General features: G+C 43.1%; 1 non-coding gene across 1 annotated transcript; it reads right to left on the bottom strand.

Annotated features, from left to right (window-relative positions):
• Nucleotides 1-7612: 7612 nt before the first annotated feature.
• On the bottom strand, nt 7613-7720 carry LOC116152430 (U6 spliceosomal RNA). The gene has a single exon (XR_004136061.1). It is a non-coding gene; the product is annotated as a U6 spliceosomal RNA (small nuclear RNA).
• Nucleotides 7721-9189: the final 1469 nt, after the last annotated feature.

Genomic DNA, 9189 nt, shown 5'->3' with positions numbered 1-9189 from the left:
TCATTTCTGGTTGATATCAAAAACATTCTAATATCTACTGAAGACTTTGAGATGAACTAATATAACATCTGAGATTAGCTTCAAAATAAAGGGAACAGCAAGGGTGGGGAGAGAGTGGGAGGGGAGAGGAGTGGGTTAGAGATGAAACAAGGTTGACTCTACCTTGATAACTGTTGAAGCTGGGTGATGGGTAGATGAGGGTTTATGATACTATCATCTCTACTTTTCAAATATTGAAAATTTCCATTAATAGAGAAAATATTCTAAGTTCTTGAAACATTAAACTATAGGGAACTGAGTATTTAAACTGATACACAACAAAATGTATCTGCTTACATTTTTAGTTTATAGTCAGATAGCAGATAAGAAAGAGCTAATGATACAAGCTAGCCCAACACAAGCTAAATTGGATATGTCTCTATTTGGAATAGTGAATTTTCAGACCATCGTGACTCAATTTCAATAAAATCTCAAATCAAATAACTTACTGCCCTTATGCTGCTTATAATCACATTGAGCTGCTTTGTGATAACTTTATTTGCTCTGTAAGTCTACCCATAGAGAGAGGACAGGGATGTCTGGGCCACCTGACAGGTGTAATTCTCTGTAAATAAATTGGCTTTGGCATTCTGGTTTATAGAGATGGATCTTTACGTGCTCAGTTAAAATGAGTGTTCTTGACTTTGATTCCAGTCTTATTTTGCCAATAAAATCTCTCTGGGGGGCTGTAAAGCTAGGAGTACAATCCTTAACCACACATACTCCCCAAAGTCAGGGGTACCTTGGGCACTCTCTCTGTCACTCACATAGCTGAGCTTTTTGTAGGGCCATCTCTGGGCACTACTTGCCCTTATTGGATGAGCATCTTGTCCAATCCTCTTACTCTGTAGATGGAGCTACAAAAACTAAGGTACACATCACAATATGGCTGTGGTTTCTACCCTCTGCACTTGGTGTCACTGACAGTCAGTTATCTGGAAGCTTAAAACGTATTTTTTAAACTTTTCATTTTGAAGAAATCTTGGATTTACAGAAGAGTTGCAAAGTTAGTATGGAGATTCTCTGAACCCAGCTTCCCTTAGGGTTAACATATTACATAACCATTGGTACATTGATCAAAACTAAGAACAGGAGGGGAATTTTAGGCCACATTAAGATATCTAACTTGGGCAGCCTGGGTTAAGACACAGGGATAACGTCTTCAACCTTACAGATCAAGTATGTAGTTACAATCACAGGCATAAATTCTAAGTTGACTTGTTCTTGTTTTGGACTTTGGTTTACTCTGTATCATATTCAGATGCCTTTGTTAACTAGATACTGTAGGATTTTTAGAACAGAACAGAAATGGAGGAATGTGGAGATTTTCATCAGCCAAAAGGAAACCCCATACCTGTGAGCAGTTACTCCCCCCACCTTTGAATTAGGAAGTTTCCAGAACTGCCATGGTCACAGGTCCCTTTATGCAGAAGAACTTGTTAGGCCAAAGCAATCTTACTAAAAAATAAATAAGAAAACAAATCACTATTAGTGGAACTCACTGTTACTGAAATGGCACATTCATTCATTGCCTTTCTAATTGGTTCATTTCTATACTGGTAAATGCGAACAGTATAATGAGACCTAACTCCTGCCCTCAAGGAGCTTATGGTCTAATGAGGAAGACTAAGAAGCAAAAAGTGCAGCACAGGTAAGATTCCCAACAGTGGTTAGCTCAGATGCTGGAAAGCCCTGCAGAGGGCCAGGAGACCCAGCCCTGCAGGCAGTGCCCCCTCTCCCTGAGGTCAGGCCGGCTCACCGGTAGGAAGCATGTGATTGTGTTAGGCGTACCAGATGGGAGGGCATTTCAGGTGGCAGTAAGGCATGGGATGGAGTAAGGACATTTTAACTCACCTCACCATTTTGTTTGAGAGGACATTTCAATGCTGCGAGACCAAGAAGTAAGCAATCAACATAAAGGACCACTGTAGCTTCTCTGTCACAGGCTGCCTGGGTTTGAATCCTGGATTTGCCTCTTACCAGCTGTGTAGTTGGGGACAATTTCTTTCCAGTCTTTTTGCTGAAGTCTCCCTATCTTAAAATGGAAATAATAATTATATCTCCCCCAAAGAGTTTCTGTGAGTGTTGAATGAATGTAAGCCCATGTAAAGTATTTAGAACAGGGATCCTAGTATGTGCTCAATAAACATTAGCTATTACCATTTCTATAAATATAATTTCTATTCTTATTATTTGATCTCCTCTTGCTTTCTTTATCTCCCCATGTCTGAATCTTTGCCTCTTTGCCTCTGTTTTACCTTGCTCTCTCTGTTACATAAACTGCTCAGTTTTCTCCTTGGTTAGCTAAGTAATAAATACGAACTATTAGCCTGATATCTGATTGATAATGGATATTTCTTGTTAAAAAAAAAACAGTACAAATTGAAACTGAAAATGGCTAACACTGCATGTGATAAAATGTGAAACTGACTGAAGATCAGATCTTAAATGCAAATCTCTAAAATCTGACCCAAGAAAGTTGGGTCTGGCAGAAATAACAGTCGTTGAAGAAACTTCTCTCGAACTAGACAATTGGTAAGATCTGATGCCAATAGAAATGCTTTAGGGAACACAGATCTTCACCCTGAAATTTCAATGAAGAGTTAATTCGATCAGAAATAACTTTAGTGAAAAAAAAAAACTAATAGCAAAAAATATCATCTAATGTAGAAAACAGATCCTGAAATTTATTGGTATTTGGTTGGGGGATTACTTATGTGGGTTTATCACCACTGAAGTTTGCTTCTAAAAATGCTTTCTCAGTGAACATGCAACAATGTTGGTATAATTTTGATAAAGTGTCAAAATGCCATTAGGGCCCAAAGGATTAGGGTCAGGCTAGGGATGTGGATGAAGATGTGTGTGTGTGTGTGTGTGTGTGTGTGTTTGTGTGTGTGTGTGTGTTTGGTGTGTATTCGTGCACACAGGTATGTAGAAGAGAACTTAGGGGAAGTCAAAGGGCAGCATGGCCTGAGAACTGGAGCACCATGCAGAACATCCCTTCATGCTGTCTTAACTGATGGGCCAGAGACAGCGCAGGATACAGAACTTCAAGATCAGGCAGACTTGGGTTGAAAAAGGGTTCCATCCCTCACTAGCTGTCACCCTACAAAAGTTACCACCTCCCCAAGCCTCAGCCACCCGCCTCATCTGAAAAGGAACATGGCAGCAGTGCTCACCTCATGAGGTTGTCATGAGGACGTCATGAGGACGGCCTGAGACAGAGCCCTTGCCAGGTACTTGGCACGTGGTCAGCCCGCACTCTAGATGTTAGCCACCCTTATCTGTTATTGTTCTACTTTGTCAGTGTGTCTGTGCTCCCAGAACCTCATCCAGCTGACAGCCAGCTAGATGAATAGCTTCTTCTGAATAGGGTCCTCTGATCCTATTTCTTTGACCCCTCCCAGCCCAGTTTCCAGGATCCGAGCACAATGCCATGCTTAGCATATGATCCCAGTGATTTTTTAGCTGTATGTTGAGTGCATGCTGAAGAAAAATAAATATAAGGGGAAAATGAAAGGGAACTGGGGGTTGGGGCTGTTAGACATATGGGGTGCATCGAAGGACCGCCAGACAGATGGTGAGCAGGGGAACACACCTGGGTGCTAGGTACTAATTAGCTGACAGGTGGGTCAGGGGTGGGAAAAGGCAGGAAACAGTATGTTGTTTATTCCCCATAATCAGAGGCTGCCTGAGGCCAGGTTCCCTAACCTCCCCACTCCTCCTGGCTGAGTACAAGTTAAGAATATGCCCTGCTTAACCTTGAAGACGCCTTGGGCCAGGTGAAGAGGAGCTTTGCTGACAGATTGGATAACTAAGACTTCCAAGAAAGGCTCTGAGCCGCTTTGGCCTCGGCTAGCACTCCGGCCCCATCCTCCCTGAAACTAGAACACAGCTTGGAAAGACAGCTAGGTGCCCTCACCTGTCGCTGTGGCTTCCTCAAGCCTCGGCCCGCGCTCTCCTTGATGAGCCTGCGGGGCTGTAATTCTCATCGCCTGACATTTATGGGTGGCTGCATATTAGCAAAAGGTTTTACAGCCATTTTTATGAGGGCTACCTCCCTGAGACCTGTCAGGGATAATCACCCAGACTGAGCAGAAGGAAAGAGAGCAAAGGCACTCGCGTGCTATCACCCACCCTGCCCCGCCCGCAAAGAGCCCGCAATGAGCCCGCAACGGAGCCTGCAGGTGCCCTTTTTCTTCAACCACGTGTCAGAGCTGATTGGCTTGCCCTCGTACCCTTGGCAGCTGTCCATCATCATCTTCCACATCCAACTCATCAATGGGTCCTGAAGGTGCAACTCCCAAGGGTGCCTCTGGTCCATTTCTGCCCATCTCCGCGGCACCACTCTGGCCCAGCCTGCCTCCCGCATAGCCCTCACTTGGCTCTGCCTCCTGGTCCTGCCCCAGCCCTACCTTCCGTGATCCACACAGGAGACAGCGCAGTCCTCTAGATGGTTATTTCTCTCTTTCATGGATGCACCTTGTAAACTTTCTGAAAAATCTTTATGGATCTCCTAGAGAGAATGTGTCCGATGAAAAGAGGGATCTTTTAAAAAAACAGTACCTTCCTCTACTGGGTAAGATTTATTCTGAAGAAAAATTCAAGTACCTTTACAGACTGCGGGGTCCCTCTGTGACCCCTTCCCTACCCGCCTCGCTGACCTCCCCTCCACACTGGCCCCTGCTCCCACGCTGGTTTCAGAGGCACACAAGTAGGCTTACATTCACTTCGCGGCCTGCCGGGGAGCCCTAAGCTCTGCTGTCAGCACAGCTGACTGTCTCAACCTCCCAGGCTCAGCTCACCTGTCACCTCCCAGCCTGCCCAGTCTTAAACTGCCTCCTTGCCCACATCACCCGGTTCATTGTTTTCAGGGCACTTGGAACAAACTTAAAATGTTTCTTATTTGTTGACTTACACATAGTTTGTCTCCTTTGTTGGAATATACGTCGTGTATTTTTCCCGGTTGCACTACTGCCTAGCACAGAGCATAGGCAAAGTATATTTACACCCGGTAAATATGCGTCAAAAAATTAAATGAAGGAATGAATGAAGCAGTCTGCCAAAAAGCCACTCACCCTCTCAAGCCTCCTGCAAGTCTTCGTGATAATCAGTAGAGGGCAGCAAAGACCCTGAGTTAGCTGACTTCTGGGTTTACGCCAGAAACAAGAGAACTTTTTCTCCTTTGCCAAATAGCAGCCTCAGGTTTATCAGAAATTTCAGGAGAAGTCTTGCCTTAAAATTTCCTTCTTCAATTTGTTCCTGAAGCCTTCTCTCTGAGTCATTTACAGATTTTTTGGGGGGGGGGCAATTTCAGGGACAATGCTCCTCAGGAGATGAAAGCAGATGTTGTGTTGACTAAGCCCAAAGGAAACGCTATGGCCTAGAGCCTGTACCTTCCTGCCTGACGAGTTAGAGTGGAAAAAAAGATGCTCCTGTCATAGCCCACAGCTGTTTGGGACTTAAGGATTTACGACTCTCCCTTACGGTGTGTGGGGAGGAGCAGATACCAGCTAGGCAGCTGCTGTCTGTGTTTTGAGCACTTGCAAGAGCAGGTTGTGTGTGTGTGTTCACGGTTCTGTCTTCTGCTTCAGTCTGTTTCTGCTCATTCCTGTAACCGTTCCCCAACCCAGGGCAAGAGCCTCAATGTCTCCTGCCTTTGTGGGCTGCTTCACTGAAAATGCACCCTGAATCCAAGAAATCAGCACTTGAATCAGCATCCACACAGTCCTAGAAGGGTGCTTCCATTCAGTCTCTACCCAACAAATGTTGACTGAGTCCTCTGACTTACCAGGCCTGGGTGTGTGCTCTGTGGGTACAGATGCTTCATTTGATTAGAAGAACAGTTACTAGAAAGAACCAGCTGAGGTAGAGCTTCTCAATCTTGGTGCTGCGTACATTCTGGACCAGGTAATTCTTGGTTGTAAGAGCATTCTAGGATTTTAGCAACATCCCCGGACTCTCCCCATGAGATGCAGGGAGCACCTACCCCCTGAACTGTGATGACCAAAAATGTTTTCAGACATCGCAGAATGTCCCCTGGGTGGGTGAGGATGGGAAGGGGGGCAGGTTCTCACCCCCAACCTTGAAATCTACTATTTTAAGGATCATGGTGGAAATCTTCTAGGGTATCTTTACAGGCTGAGTCAATGACCCGTCTCCCCTGGTTCTGCTCCCCACTCTCCCTCGCTTGTCTGTTGTGACCTTAAGCCTATGGACCAAGTACATTGAGCATCTGACCCAGCTGAACGCCTCTTGGCTTCTCTCCTTTGGGGAAATTGCAACTGAGGGACTGAGTATCACTTGGGACCTTCAAGGGGACAAAACTTTAACGCAGATTTAGAAGGTGTGGGCAGATGTATGACAATGTCGGGGACGTGAAGCAGAGACATCCTCCTGTAGAGGGAATGAATTAGACACGTAGAAACACACAGGAAGAGGCAAAGAGGAGTCACCTCCTGCTGGCACGTTCTGGTTTTAGTACTTCCTAAGGACAGGCTCCACTTCCTGCCATGATAACGTTTAATAACATTGATAACTAATTCCTCTTTTGTGCTAAGCCAGTTTTGTCGTTGCTATTGTTGTTTTTTCTGTGACTAGCAAATGAGCCCTCACGGGTACATGCCCTGTGGCCGGGAAGTGAAATCAGAACCAGAAGACATCAGGCAGTTGTGGGGAGGTTTTCCATCCTTCAGGGCAGCTCCACCCACCTCCACAAGTGCTCCATTCTCCTTTCTCTACCAAATGGCTTCCTCACCTTCTCTATAGTTTTCCTTGTCTTCACCTTGGCTTGTACCCTGCCCGGTGTGCCAGGGCCTCAGCTCAACTTCTCGTTGTCCACTCACCATCAGCTTGACCGACCGCTAACAGCAAACCCAGGCCGGGTTTCTTGGCTCAAATTCCTGAGTCTGATTGGCTCGTGTGGCAAAACACGATTGGCTGCCCACCCCACAATCATCCATCCCTCCCAGTTTTTTTCAGGCGAACAACCCCAGGTGGTGAATCAGAATTGGTTTGTTAAGGGTAATGAGATGTAAGAGGAATTTTCTGGGGGAAGTGGGGGCTTATGGCAAAGAATTTTATCCTTAATGCAAGGAGGCAAAGCCCGAGGAGGAGCTAGCCCATCCCCTTCCTACCTCCTTTGGATATGTCATGTGAGGACATGATATATGAAACCATGGCAGCCATTTTGCAACCATGAAGTAAAGCCAAGAGAACTAGCGAGGAACTGACAGAAGCAGGCTACAACATCCTCGAGCTGACGAATTAACCAACCCTGGAGCCATTTACCTTTAGACTTCTTGTTACATGAGATAATTAGGTATCCTTACAGTTTAAGCTACTTTGACTCCGGTATCCTGTTACGTGAAGCCAAAAGGATCCTGACCGATACAGTATAGCTCATCTTTTCAGGCCAGGTCACTCAGGTCCCAGGTCACTAGCTGGCTATCCTGTAGATAGATGACTGTCCTGGAGTCACACACCTACCTCCAATCCAGGTGTTCATTCCCCTGTCCCAAACTTTTATGATGAAAATTTTTAAACCTACAGAAAGGTTGAGGAAATAATGCAGTAAACACTGAAATATTCCTCAAAAAATACATGTCTTCCCTGTACAGGGGGTGTGCTAATCTTCTCTGTATCATTTCAATTTCAGTATATGTGCTGCCCAAGTGAGCATTAGTTTGATTTTTTTGAATATGTAACACGGTAGCATAGTTCAAAGGTCAAAACTACATAAAAATGTAACTCAGAGAAGTTTTCTTCAACTCCTGTAAATAGCCAATTTTATTAGTTTCTGGTTTAGCCTTTCTTAATGGCAAATATAAGCAAATATACATTTGTCCATATATACACATATATCCTCATTTTGCCATCGATTTTATTTCAGTGGCAGTATACTATGTATACTCCTTTGCACCTTACTTTTCACGTCATATTGTTTTATATATTTTACATATGCAACTGTTTCATAGCACTAGTGTTTCACTTATTTGCAGCCTCAAATGTAATTGGTATTTAGGAAGGTTTTATTTGCATTTTAATGGTTACTTTTATACTGAAGCTAAAACAACCTCAGTCCCCTTCATCTTATTTTTTGTTATTTTCTGTTGGTTCCCCAACAATATTGAAATTAGTTCATAATTTCTTCTTTCCTTTCTCACTCCTATTTGCCAGCATCTCAGGTAAATAAATATCAGTTTCACCCCCATCAGCAGCAAATGTATTCAACAAGTATGTTCTCTATTTCATCTCTCTTGCCATTCTTCTCTTTTAATTGTTGTATAAGCTCTACATTGCCTGGGCACGTACTCTTCTTACAACCATCATAGTTTTATGGGTAAATACGTAATGCCAGTCAATCCTTGGTCCAGTCACCATCAGTCCTAAGGCCAATGTCTTTCCATTTTGGTTGTCCAACAAGCCTTGCTTCAGTAAACTCAGAGGAGCAATATTCTTTAGTTCTTTCACATTTATCATTTGTGACATGTTGGCTAGATACAAAATCTTTGGCTCATGTTTTCTTTCTTTGAATATCTTCAGTACGTTACTCTATTTCTTCTGGAATACAGTCTGAAGATAATTATTTCTTTTCCATTTAGATGATTTGATATTTTGCCTAGATGCCCAAATGATTTTTTTTTTCTTTTTTTGTAAAGTCCAGAAGTTTTTTGAGACAATATCTTGACATTGGTCATTCTGGATTGATTTTCCTAGATACTAGTACCAAATCTCTCTCTCTCTCTTTTTTTTTTTTTTTCCCCTTGAAATCTCTTTTTGTCTCAGGAAAAAGTTTCTTAAATGTTTGCTTTGGAAATTTAAATTAATTTTAAATTACTTTTAAATTTCCACTGCTTTTTATTTTCTTCTTTGTAAGTCTTCTGTTACATATATGTTGGTTTTTTTGTTTGTTTATTTATCTTCTATATCTACCACTTTCTCTCAAATCTCCTTGATTTGTTCGAATTCCTTCCTTCTCACCTACTGTTTATGCAAAGGTGTAATTTGATGCATTTATTCACTCTTCTGCTTCTTTTATTTTAGTCTCCATCTCTCAAATGATTAACATTAATTCTAATCCTGTATTCTCCTACTTCATTTCTGAGCTTCTCTAATTCTGATTTATATAGTCCTTTCTTAGCTGATACT

This window comes from Camelus dromedarius, chromosome 3 (genome assembly GCF_036321535.1).
Source record: "Camelus dromedarius isolate mCamDro1 chromosome 3, mCamDro1.pat, whole genome shotgun sequence".
NCBI lineage: Eukaryota > Metazoa > Chordata > Mammalia > Artiodactyla > Camelidae > Camelus > Camelus dromedarius.
The sequence above is the reverse complement of the archived record's forward strand: the minus strand, read 5'-3'. Positions and strand labels throughout refer to the sequence as shown.